The sequence below is a fragment of the Chaetura pelagica genome, unplaced genomic scaffold, assembly GCF_000747805.2.
Source record: "Chaetura pelagica isolate M959 unplaced genomic scaffold, ChaPel_1.0 scaffold189, whole genome shotgun sequence".
In the NCBI taxonomy this organism is placed as follows: Eukaryota; Metazoa; Chordata; class Aves; order Apodiformes; family Apodidae; genus Chaetura; species Chaetura pelagica.
The window spans coordinates 2,393,519-2,406,231 of NW_009970716.1; positions in this window are offsets into that span (position 1 = coordinate 2,393,519).

A 12,713-nucleotide genomic window follows, 5' to 3' on the forward strand; every position below is an offset into this window, starting at 1 on the left:
CACACAGTGGGTCTGATGGCATGAGATTTACTTTGATGATTGTACCCTTCCTTCCTGAGTTCTTCTAAGAAACTGTTCCCTGACATCTGTTTAGGACAAATATAAACGTGGAGAAGTCACTTTGTTTTGCTTTTAACGTCTAAATCTGTAGTGAGCATGACATAACATATTTTCAGGCCAGCACAACATGATACAGTAAGTCAACAATATTTATAAAGATTGCTATTTACTTGACTAACTCCTCATCAGCTTTAGGCCACAGATATGCAGTACTGCATAGCACTAGGTCCTTAATTGGATGCAACTGTCGTCACACCTTGGTATTAAATTTACTCTTCACCTGCATGGCATTTACAAGTGGAAATCCCTTTAGGCATATGTATTTGTGAATAACTAATTATTATTATTGCTGTTATTTTAGCCTCAGCCTGATGGAGATTTACACTCTGAAGAGTAGCAGGTGGCACTGTGGAAGTCTCTAGAATTACTGAATTTGGGCTGCAGATAGCTGGCAATTTATTAGTTACTCATTCCATTTGTCTACAATGGTTTCTGAATATTTTAACATCTCTTCTTTTAAGTATCTCTAAGACCCCTGTTGTTTCAATTACTTGTCACTGTGGCCTGAGATATCATTACTATGCTGAGGATAATAACAACTCCTCCTATTTCTGTTGCTGGAGCTGTGACTAACTTAGCATGATCAAGAAACAGCATAGGATGGAGAAGTGAGTGCCATATGGCAGGTGATTGATCCTTATCACATTCTGTTCTGCCAGCTCTCTTACGTGCTCTTGGGCAAACCTCTAAATCTCACTTGTTGAAAGAGCTAAGCCTACAACAAATACTGACTACACAAGATCGGGTATTGGTTTTGAAATTATGTGTCCTCTGCAGTTTCTTTGTTGTAATAGGCTTGAGATCTGATGCTAGGAATAGCAGGAGTCTCTTCAATACAGCAAATGCAGAAATGCAGCATTGAAGGACTGAGCACCACAGCCATTTCATTTGCATTACAGTGTGTGGCTGGATGTCAGTGCACGTTCTGATGGGAATAGCTTTAATACTTAGGGTTTGGGATGCTTGTCTTCTCACGCAGTCTTACAGTTTTACTGAGTATTGTTTTTGACAACTGTCCCACAACCCTACTGTTGCCACCAAATTTTGGATACAGCTTCATCTGATTCTTTCTGTGAATGTCTTATTCATGCTCTCTCTATAGCTTCTTCCATAGCATCATCTGACTTCAGTAAATTTTAAGAGCAAAGAACTATGTCATATTTTATTGGTTTACAATGCCACAGAAGTTATATATTAAGAGATCTTTTCTTTATGGAGTAGCAGAAAAAACACTCAGTAAACTCAAAGCTCATACAGAATCCTGCTGTTACCATTCTTGCAATCATATCTTTCAGCTAATTTGTTCCCATTAAGTGTAATGTTACAGAGAAAAACTGCTTTGCAAACATTTAATGGCTTCTATCAGTCTGAACAAATGAAACCGTAAGTTTCTGCCTCTTTAAATATCTTCGTTTCCCCTGATATTCAAAAGAAGCATTCTCTGGTTGCTTTCTCCTCTAAGTGCCAGGCTGTGAGGTCTCAGGCGTTTGAACATTGCTTCTTATTCTGGGGTTTTGTGAACAGATCAACTTACAGGTTCAGACTGTGAACTGCTCATCTACATTGATTTGCCTTATTCTGCCTGCTTCCAGCCATGTCCACTCTCTAGAGCAGCTGTCCTCCACTGATTTGGCCTTGGAGGGAATATCAACCAGCAGACTGGAGTTTTGAGTAATTCCAACATACTTATTTTAGACAAGATGGGAAGAGCCACAGAGAACTCATACAGGTCCGCATGGCTGGACTGAGAGCAGAACACTGCTCAGCTCTCTGGAGACAGAAGCTGCTGGCAGCTGGGACTCTCATGGGGACAAAAATGTTGGTGGCCTCTAGTCTATCCATTACTGCAATGGCAAATCTACAATTTGGAAAAGAAAACATTGTTGAAAAATAAGAGAGTGACAGATGTTTGTTTACAATCTCCACAATAAAGATGTGTGATGGGATGCAGAGTTACATACCGCAGTTCTGAGGGTGTTGTGCAGTGCTTTGCTCCAGTGCAAAGTGTTTCTGCAGTGCTTGTATTTTATACCCCATCTAAATGGCAGAATAAGATTATTAATAACTTTTTTTTTACCATACAGGTAAGTAATGGGTCAGCTGCATACAGTCAGCACTTCAAGTTTGTGTCCATACAAGATTGTAATTACTCTCATATTTACTTTTTCCCTCCCTGCTTGAAAATCCTATTGTATGAGCTGCTGTAGCATGGCAGGCATAAGCATCAAGCTTGTTTTTCCCCACATACAGAAAACTCCTCCCTCAGTAAAGACAGACCAGCTTTTTTATCTGATACCTCACCCAGATGTAATCTTGAGATGTTACAGACAGCATTACAGATGGTTACAGACATTATACAGAATACAAAATTAAGAATTCAGGTCTTTTAACATGAAAATTTACACTGGTTTTATATTGCTCTATCTGTAAAGAAAAAAAAAAGTAAAAATAATCACTCATATATTATCTAAAATATCAGTAATTTTCTCAAAATAACCTTTATATATGCATAAGCTTCTAATTGTAGATTTTTTTGGTGCTAATTGTACATATCTTGCTATCTGTCAAGACTTCCTCAAAATATAATTTCTCAATCTAATATTTCTTGATCTTTAACTATGTAAAATACTGACTTCTAGACCCAACGACAAGTAAAATAGCAGACCTTAAAGCTGCCAGTGGAACAACACTGTCATTTCAGGCCTGTCAGGGAGTGAAGGGAGGACTGTTCTGCATTTTGGGAAAAGAAAGGACCATTTCTCCACCGATTCAGTGAGTTTTTAGCAAGAATTGTTTAAAGAACCTCATTAGCATAAGAAGAAGGTGCTTGGTAGAAATGAATTAGCAGTCACAGTGCAGGTGAAGCAGGCAGATAATATATGCAAGGTAAATGGAATTTATAGTGAATATGGTCTATCACATGGCTGTCGTCTCCAACTGCTTTTTTTTTTTTTTCTGACATACCTTACCATGTCATAGGGAAACAGCCCCACTTAAGCTTCCCAATCCATGTGGGAATAGATCCAGTACCTGGAGAGTGTGTCGTCTCATATGCCCCTTTGGACACCTTTGGTCCAGAGCTGACCACCACTGGCTGGCCCAGCAAGGGGGCTGGTGATCCATGCCAGCCAGCAGTGGATCACAACAGTCTCATATCCATCTCTAGCACATGAGTCAGGGAGAGAAGCCACTGAAGCACAGGTATGTGAGCCTCAGACTGCGAAGAAATATGAAGAAGGATCCGGTTGTCCTCCACTCAGTGCTTAGAACACCCACATCTACAGATAAGGTAAGATCCTAATTGATTGTGGAGTATCAAGCAGGAGTGGAGTCTTACAGGGACAGACCTGTGAAGATTTTAGTTTGCTCTCTCCGGGTTATTTATGTGCACAGAAACATCTTCGGCAAGGAGTGGTTCAGATGACGATGTTTTCAGCTGATAGATGGGGGCCATATCTTCCCAAGACCAAGGCATCACACTCACCTCTCCTTTCCTGTGGCAGGAGTCCCAAATGCAGGGTACTACTGTCATTGTTATCATCATCATCGTCTTTGTCATTACTTTGTATGGAAACACTGGTATCTGCTGTTCTGAAACCAGGGTTAGCAGTGGTTGTTTGGAAAAAGAATAGAAGAAAAATGAAATGAGCCCTTCCCAGGTAGATCTTTCCAATTCCTAACTACCAACAGTTTAGTGACGTCTTGGGATGGGTATTGTACCCGTAACTCACATGTAATAGCAATGGCTCTGTCCTCTACACATTTCCCTAATGTCTTTTGGATGTGTTATACTTTGGACTTCCTCTACAGTCTGTGGTGGTGAGCTCATGCATGTGGCATGTAGAATAAGCTTGTGCTAAACTTGCTTGTGTCAGTGTCCCCCTAGCTTTTACAGTGGAAGAAATAGTGAAATCATCGTTCTTTATTCACCTTTTCCACACTCCTCATAGTTTTACAACCCCTTGTTACAATACCTTTCAGTTATCACTTCTCTGAATTGATCAGTCCACATTTATTTGGAGTATTTTCATATGAAGGTTTATAGAAATCTAACTGGGTCCTGCCTAATTCACCTCACACTTTGCAAGATGAAAAAAATTTAGATATTATACTGTATAATCTGAGAAATAATATTTGATCATGTAATTAGACTGTATCATAGGCAAATGCACAAGGGAACAGAGTTAATGTTGCATGTACAACCTTAATTTTATTTCCTGACTTTTAAATGCCGAATTAGGCAACTTCAACATTTTCTTAATGCAGTTTTTGTATGGAATATTATATAGCCTATTACATATGCATGCATATTGAAATATGGAATACTTTAAGCTGTAGAACACAGATTGTAGCACACACATCTGAGTACTAGATGTTGGCACTGGTCTTAATTGGCACTGGCACAAAGTTACTCAGGTCATTTCAGAGTGGTGTTCTCAGTGCTTTGGGGTGTCACTGCCCTGTTTTCTCTATACACTACATGTCTTACAGAGCAGTGTTACAGAGGATTAGCTTCAGAACATCTTTTTAAATTGAACTGATGTTGCTTTTTACAACCCCCTTCTTAAAAAGCTAGCCTTATTGAAATATTTAGGCTTCAGTAACTTAGGAGAAAAAGTATCTTCTCAGAAGCTTTAAAAATTATGAAAATATTAACGAATACTATAAAAACATAAAATAATTTTTCAAACATAATGACACCATGGCTTTACTTCCTGATCTCTGCAGACCTCCTTGGATGTGAAGACATTACAATCGAAAGCTAAGAATCTCCCTTTTCAGGTGGTTAGTGTAAGAAGTCCTTTCTAGCGTCAAAGGGCTATAAGATGATTGACTTCAAGGATGACTTTTAAAGGATTAGACATTGTCCTTTCTGCATCTTGTTCTGCACTGTAATGTCAGGTTTTCTCTGAAGGTACATGGCAAATTTAGGGGTCAGAAGAAATCCTTTGCAGAGACATATTACTGAACAAACTGCAGGGAAGACACTTGGATGAACCAGAGTATAGGACTGATTGATGTAGCTAATCTAAATAATTCAATAATCAGCCATCAAATGGAAAACAAACCACATCATATATGTGTTGTCATGAATGTGGGGCACAAAAGGGTGCTGTTGGACATGGGGTTTTAGTTTCTTGGTCAAAGACATCTAATACGTGCCAAGATTACGAAAGATTAATATCGTATGACAGGAGCAAGAAATCTGCTGTCTTCAGAGGTTACTCTTGAAGAATGTCACCATGGACTAGACAGAATATACCACTAATAAATCACAGCAATGTTCTTCCAGTGGACTAAGTGATTTTTTAAAAGGGCAAAAAAAATCAAATATCATATTCAGCTAACAGGATTGGATCAGCCGATCATCTAGTGAATATTAAAAAAGCTGATCTGATGAATAAATGATTCAGTAAAGCAGGCAAAATTAACAAATTATGTATTTGCTGAACAACAGTTAAACCATTCAGCATATATATAATTAAATATTTATTCATACATATTTATAAATAGTTCTTACACATTTTTTTTTGTTTCATTCAGGTGAATTAAAAATCCTTTTTTTTCCTTCTTCTGAGGAAAGTGGAAATAGCCTGTCTTCAGAAAGCTTGATCTCAGGTCAGCATTTCAGCAAAGCCAGCTTCATTTGCATTTTTAATCAGATGCCTATATAAATGAACATGTAAAATCTTAACTGTGCAAGTGTCAGATTTTAATATTTTGTTTTCCAGTTTTCTGGATGCTCGTGTGTCTACAAGACAGTGTGAAGAAAGAAAGGCTGTGTCAGTGCTCATGCTTTGGCCAGTTGTATTTGGGCCATGTATTTTCTTTCAAACCTGGACAGCTATCTTTCTTGGTGCTTGGGTTTTCCAGGAGCCAGTCTCTTGCTTTCATACAAAATAGGGTCTGAAACCAACAATTTGAGGAGCTGAAACCCTTTCTTTGGAAAGCATGTGTTCCCGCATAATTAATAGAGCTGATCAGAAAGGGGTTTTATTCCAGCAAAAGAAAATTACAACAACCATAGCACTAAAAATAAAAGGGGTTGGAGAATTACAGGAAGAAAAACAACAACAAAAAAACCCAACAAAACAAACAAAACATAAAAACACAGCAGCAGCAACAAAAAAAAAAAAACAAACACCACCACCTTTTCTTCTTAACAAGCTAAATCTGACATAAGTAACATGGATGTTTGTGGAGGGAGAGCAAGGAATACTGTCTTCTTTGAAGAGCCACTTTCTTACCAGCTGGGAAGAAGATTTTCATAAATTTTTAAATGTTAGTCCATATCAAAGTAATGTAAATGACCTAAATTCTGATCTCCTTTACTCTAACTAAGGGTGGCAGAATCAGGATCCAAACCAAGGATGGTAAATTGCCTCAATTATAAATTAAAAGATTCAGGGACAGAACTAAAGTTAACTCTCACCTTTCTGGTGATATTGATAGGCAAATCTTTCTACTGCTATAAGATGGAAACTCATTGCCACATAACAAAGAAACAAGAATATAGTACCAGGAGTGCTGAGTAATGGCCAGGACATAAAGAGATTCCCATGAGACAGTAATCACAAATGTAAAACTGAGAGATACTGGGGGTACTATAATATCAGTATCTGAGACAAATGCACACACATATACTCAATTATTTATTTTTTTTTCCCCTGGATCATTTGCATTTAAGAAAGTAAAAGCACACATCTTGATAGAATGTCACTCCTCTGAAGTACTGCTCTGAGATCACTTCTAGATGTCTTTTGGGTACAACTCACCTGTGTGTGGAAGGCCAGAGCTCTATGGTGCATCAGGTGAATTTCAGCCTCTGCAAACACAACACCTGTACATTTAACATTGGGCAAACATGGTTTCACCTATTTATTTTTCTTCTAAGCAGATGCAACTTGTGACAGACATGTTCCCAGGCAGAAAGACTTGCAGGATGACAGAAATTCTTCTCACTTGAAACCACAGCAATCTCCTGGCCCTGCTCCCACACAATTTTCCCTTCATGCACTGTTGTCGTGTTGGGTTTTTTTTCCATTTATTTTAACAGTTTGTGTTCCAAAGATATTAGCAACTCTCCCAGTTGAGCCATTTATACTGCACCACCTGGTGTGTAATCAAGGTCTCAGGAGATTCCAGGTTTTGCCCCATTGCTTTCCTCTTTTCTGGACTGCAAGTAAAGATTTTGCCCCCAAGGACAGCTTTGGTTTGGGGGTTTCCCACAGGATTATCAGTATTATTTCTACAAGATTATCAATGTAGAGTATAGGTTCATTTCACCTCTGTGAAGTGGCTGAACTTTGCATTCAAGAATGAGCTGTTAAGTTGTCACGATTTTATGTATGGTTTAGGGGCTGCCTGAGAATGGAATAGTGATGAAGGTAAACACAGGGAAGATTTTGCACCCTTCAGTTTCTAATTGGCCCTTATTAAAGCTTGGAAAGGCACTTAATTTGGGGTGAAGCAGAGAATCAGGTATCATTCCCATGCTCCCAATACTGGTGGTATCTTCAGGCATCTGTCAGGCTTGTGTTTTTCATCAAATTAAGCCTGGGTGACTCTCTGCTTGGTAGATACTGCATGGCTGATCAAGTATATCCTCTTGTGTTTGAACCACAGTCAGGTTCCCCAGATAGATGAGTTTCAGAAAGATTCCGCTTCCAGCTGTTTTCGTCTGTCCATCCCATCTGTGTTTTAACTGCAACTGATGTGCAGAGCTTGCTTGACAAAATTTGACAGTATTTCTGAATACCCAACAAGCAGTGTAGGTGATAGGCCCAAACATAATACTTCAATGCAAAATAACAATAATTTTTCTATTTGGGGAAATCAATGTTTTCTACTCTAACCAAGTTTTACCTCAGTGTGTCTTCTCCTGCCCTGCAATGACCACCTTTCTGCAAGCCTGGATAACCAAGGCTGGAAAGTATGTGAAGAGTAAAAACCAACAGATATCACACAAGTTTAGCAAAGCAGCTGGATCTCAACCTATGGAGCACCAGCCCTCCCTTTCAGCAGGCAGCCAGCAGAGCTTTTGAGGTACTGCTCAAAATGCTAAGTGACGCAAAATGAGGTTAAACATTGTGAAGAGCAATGAAACATAGAGCACCCCACACACACACCCTGCCACAGGGAAAGGAAAAAAAAAAAAAAAAAAAAAAAAAAAAAGAGGGAAAAAAACAAGCAACTCTGGATGGTCTCACCTGGCCAAAGTTTTCTGTGACCTCCTGCCAGAGAACTCAAAATCCAAACCACCAGTCAAAAAGAATGAGTGGCTGAATCCTGCTTCTTTGTTGTTCATGCAGCTGTTGGGTTTGGAGCTTAGAGAGGTGCCTCTTGTGAAAACATCAGAGAAAGCCAGGGAACTGAGGGCCACCACCACCAGTGACTGGTTGCTGGAGGAGCTGGAGGGGCTCTGGCTTGCATGGATTTGGCTTTTGAAGGTTAGAGCCTATCCACTTAGATTTTGGAGGTCAGAGCTCAGAATCCACCAGTGAATTCATTAGTGTCTAATAAAGGTTGTGCATCTTTTTAGCACAGTGGGAACATTCAAGAGCATGTAGCAATAAGATGAGGGGCAATAGTTTTAAACTAGAGCAGGGCAGATTTAGATTAGGTATTAGGAGAACATTCTTTACTATGAGGGTGGTGAAACACTAGAACAGAGATGTGGTGCAGGTCCCATTCAAGGGTTACATTCAAAGTCAGGCTTGACAGGGTTCTGAGCAACCTGAGCTAATGATGTCCCTTCTCATTGCAGAGGGGTTGGACTAGATGAGCTTTAAAGGTCTCTTCCAACCCAAACCATTCTATAATTCTATGAATTCCACACGGTGCTGGCCAAAACAAGAGCACCAAGCTTGGGCAAGGGCTAGGGCAAGACTTACTGTTCCAGGGAGGTGAAGCTGTTTGAAATTACTCCAATACTGACAGTGAAGCTTTTTTAGGGCAGAGGGAAGTTTGGAATATGTTGTGTCAGTTTTATCTATGACATATTTCTTAAAAATCCTCAGCAACAAGTACCCTACACTAATTCTCCCTTCTTAAAACTGCTTTACGTAAGCTACCTGTAATTAAAACAAGCTTTTTCATGTGTCTACAATCAATTCCTTCATATATTAATAATTTTCCCTAAAAAACATTGGATATCAAAGACATTACTTTTTCCTGTGTGTCCTTTATCTATATTTAAATACTTCATCTATCCATTTTCCAACCCTCAGGGAGATTAGGGGTGTGGGTTTTTTCTCTTTTTCTTTGCCTTTTTTTTTTTTTTTTACACAATATGATCCCATTCAAAACATAGGATATTTTCTCCACCTGAATTTAGAGAATATTTTCTTTCTTGCCAGTGTCTACTCAGCACAAGAACCCAGTTAGCTACCATTATTAAGACACAAATGTATCACTGAAATATGTGTCTGGCTGTGTATAAATGCCCTTTCCACTGCTCATCAATCTTGCACTAATTAGAAAGGCAAAAATATTTTAAAACCAATTAATGTCACTGAGAAACATTCCAGTAATTCTCAAAATACAATGTAACTGTGATAGATACATTTCAATTATTTTGAAGTGTTTTCAGAGAGCACCAAGTAAGCATAAGGGAAAAGCAGGGACTAAAAGCTGCATCACTTGGCTGAGGGATCTCTGACATAGGATGTGGATTAAGATTTAAGTGAGACCAGCAGCTCATGTTCTCCCTCAAAAGCCTCCTGAGTCACCTGATTAAAGTGCAACCTTGACAAATATGCACAGCGTTGTCTCTCACAGTTGGAATCACCAAAGAGGCTAAAAACAGCACCATGCACTGAATAATCTCTAACCTCAGGGGACAACAAAAACAGAGAATTGCTGTGTCAATCTCATTTCCTTGTTAGGCTTATTATCATAAATGCAGGCCTTTGGTTTTGAATGCCACACTTCAATAACATTTACCTATCAACAGCTGCTGAAATATTGAATTTCACAGGCATCTTTTCCTTTTGATGCTCTCCCTTTTGTTTCTGTATCCATAAACATGAGGAACTGAGCTAAGCTTAAATTAACTAGCTGGGGTTAAATGTTTGGGGCAGCAAATTATGGCTAGCCTGCTTGCAGAGTGGTTTAGATTACAGGGGAGAGTTGCCAATCTTAGCTCTCATCATGCACTCCAAATGTGCAGAGCAATATTGGCAGTTCATGGCCAAATCCTGCACGCTTTAGTTATCACAGGAGCACTGCTCCCATGAATAAGTGGAGCAAGATTTAGCCCCTGCTCAGAAGATAGAGATGAATCACACTTCTCTTCTTTGAGTACCTCACGGTACCTTCAACACAGGCATGTTCCATGATTGATAGCCTGCGTCTGGATAGGGTATTTTTCTATATACTGACAAATACTCTCTTTGCAGTGATTTCTAGGAGCAGAGGAATATACACTACAGCAACGTTGGGTTTCTTATTTTATATTGTGCCCTTTGTCTTTGTTTTGATTAGGTTTTTTTCTGAAGGTCAGTTACTTCCCATCCTTTTTCCACTCAGAGTGCTCTGAAATAATCCTGTTACAGATCTCCAGCCCTTACCATCAGTAAAACAGTGGAAACTTGCAATAGTAAATAGGTGGGGAAAGACAGCCTTTGCTTCAGGGTCAAATCCCAAGTGGTGGCACAGACTAAGGGAAATGAAGGCGTTTGGCTTTCCTGAAATGAGCAGTTGGTATCAGCTGAGATTTTTGGGTTTGGTTTTGTTTGATTTTTGGTTTGCCTTTTTTTTTTTCCCCCCCTTAATGAAGGCAAGGGCTATGTGAGGGGCTATGTGTTAACTGCTTTAATTCAGTGTGCATCCAAAATGGGGCTGTAATTCAAAGCTAAATGTTTCATTAATAATAATTTCATGACTATGTGCTGTTACTCAAGGGACCACTCAGGTACTCTAGGACTTGCCACAGGGTGAGGCAGTGGAAAGGTCCAGCCCACAACCCCTTGCAGCAGGTACAGCAGCATCACCCCGTACTTTAAGACTGTCACCCTTAGCCTGTCTAGGGCCATGCTCCTCAACTGCAAAGCCAGATTAGTCCTCCTGCATACCTGTATAGACCTTATGAGTAAAATGGTGCCTCCCTGAAAACTGACATCCCACAAAGCCAAAGGGGAGACCAGAGTTCAACGCTTTGCTGCAGGAGCCCCTCAGGTTAGCCACCACACACAGCCTTTGCGCCGTGGCACCAAAGCCCCTCCTCTGAAACTCTGAGGAAGAGTCATAGAAGGAAAGTGTGAACATGTTTTTTAGGTGTACATATCCAGAAGAATCACTGCAAGCAGAACAGAAGAGCCAAGCCATCCTAAAAACAACGGAAGGGGCATTGTGATGGTGCAGTGACGGGCACTGACAAAAACCCCAGCAGAAATTCAGTGCATAAAGTATATATTCCATATTCCTCCTGGCTGAGGTCCCTGCCTCGTTCCAGAGGTAAATTAACCCCAAATCTGCTTCTAGCTTCATGTCCACTGAGACCCATAATCTGCCGGAGTGTTTCTCTCACACTTATTTCCAGATTCTCTTTTGCATTACAGCACAATATTTGTTTAAGGCGCAGGCAATCCCAGTCAGAAAAAACAACTTGTGATTTGTTTTGCTTAAGTAAGATAGTGATTTCTATCGCACTAGCCCTGACTTAGAGGCTTTTGGCTGCCATAAGGAATCGATTTATTCTATCTGTAAGAAAAAAATAATAATAAAAAAAATAATCAGAAAGAGCCCAGCTCCTTGTACACCCTGCATGAAAGAAATGCCCAGCTTGTAGAAGTTAGCCTGACAGGAGAGGGGCCAAGCACCACAGGAGTTAATTACATCAGTAGAGAAGGGTCGCTTTTCATTTCCAGCGAGCCCAACTCCGACTAAATAAATAAAGCTGTAATGGGAGAGCAATGACCACAATAAGTGGCCAAAACTCCACGTGATGACAGAGGAATGATTTCCCACCAGCACCACTTAAATATAACTAAGGTGTTCTGTAATTTTACTTCCAAAAGCCAGAGGGCTTATTGTAATCCTGATAAATTATAGCAGCAGAAGCAGGAGAGAAGTGGGACAGAAGAAGGGAAATGTTAATGCAAAATATAAAATTGCCTAGCAGAAAAGAATGGGGAGAGCGAGAGAGTGGTTTGTTATCGTTTATTTTTCTTCAACGTATCATTCAGCTTCAACTGTCTCCCATCTCACCCAGTTCTCCACCATTTCTCAGAAACGTCTCTCGATGGCATCTCATTCTCTTCCTGTCTTTCACCAGCGTTTCATCATTTCTTAACTGTCCCTGAAAGGGTCTGGGCAGGAGGCGGAGGGAGGGGGAGGCGGGGGGAGAGGGAAGAGGCTTCTGAGTTACAGCGAAACCTCTTTTTATTTCGCCATTAAATGCTTTTGCATAATGAGAAAGAAAATGTCCTCTGTGCCCTAATCAACTCTGACAGGTCCTGGACTCCCAAATACTTTTATTTATGGCATTATTTATCTCATCCCTGCCGGCGGAGCCCGCAGCCAGCTCCGTGCGGGGCCGGGCAGGGAGGGGAGGGGAAGGGAGAGCCGGGCGGCCGGCGGGGCACCCGCAC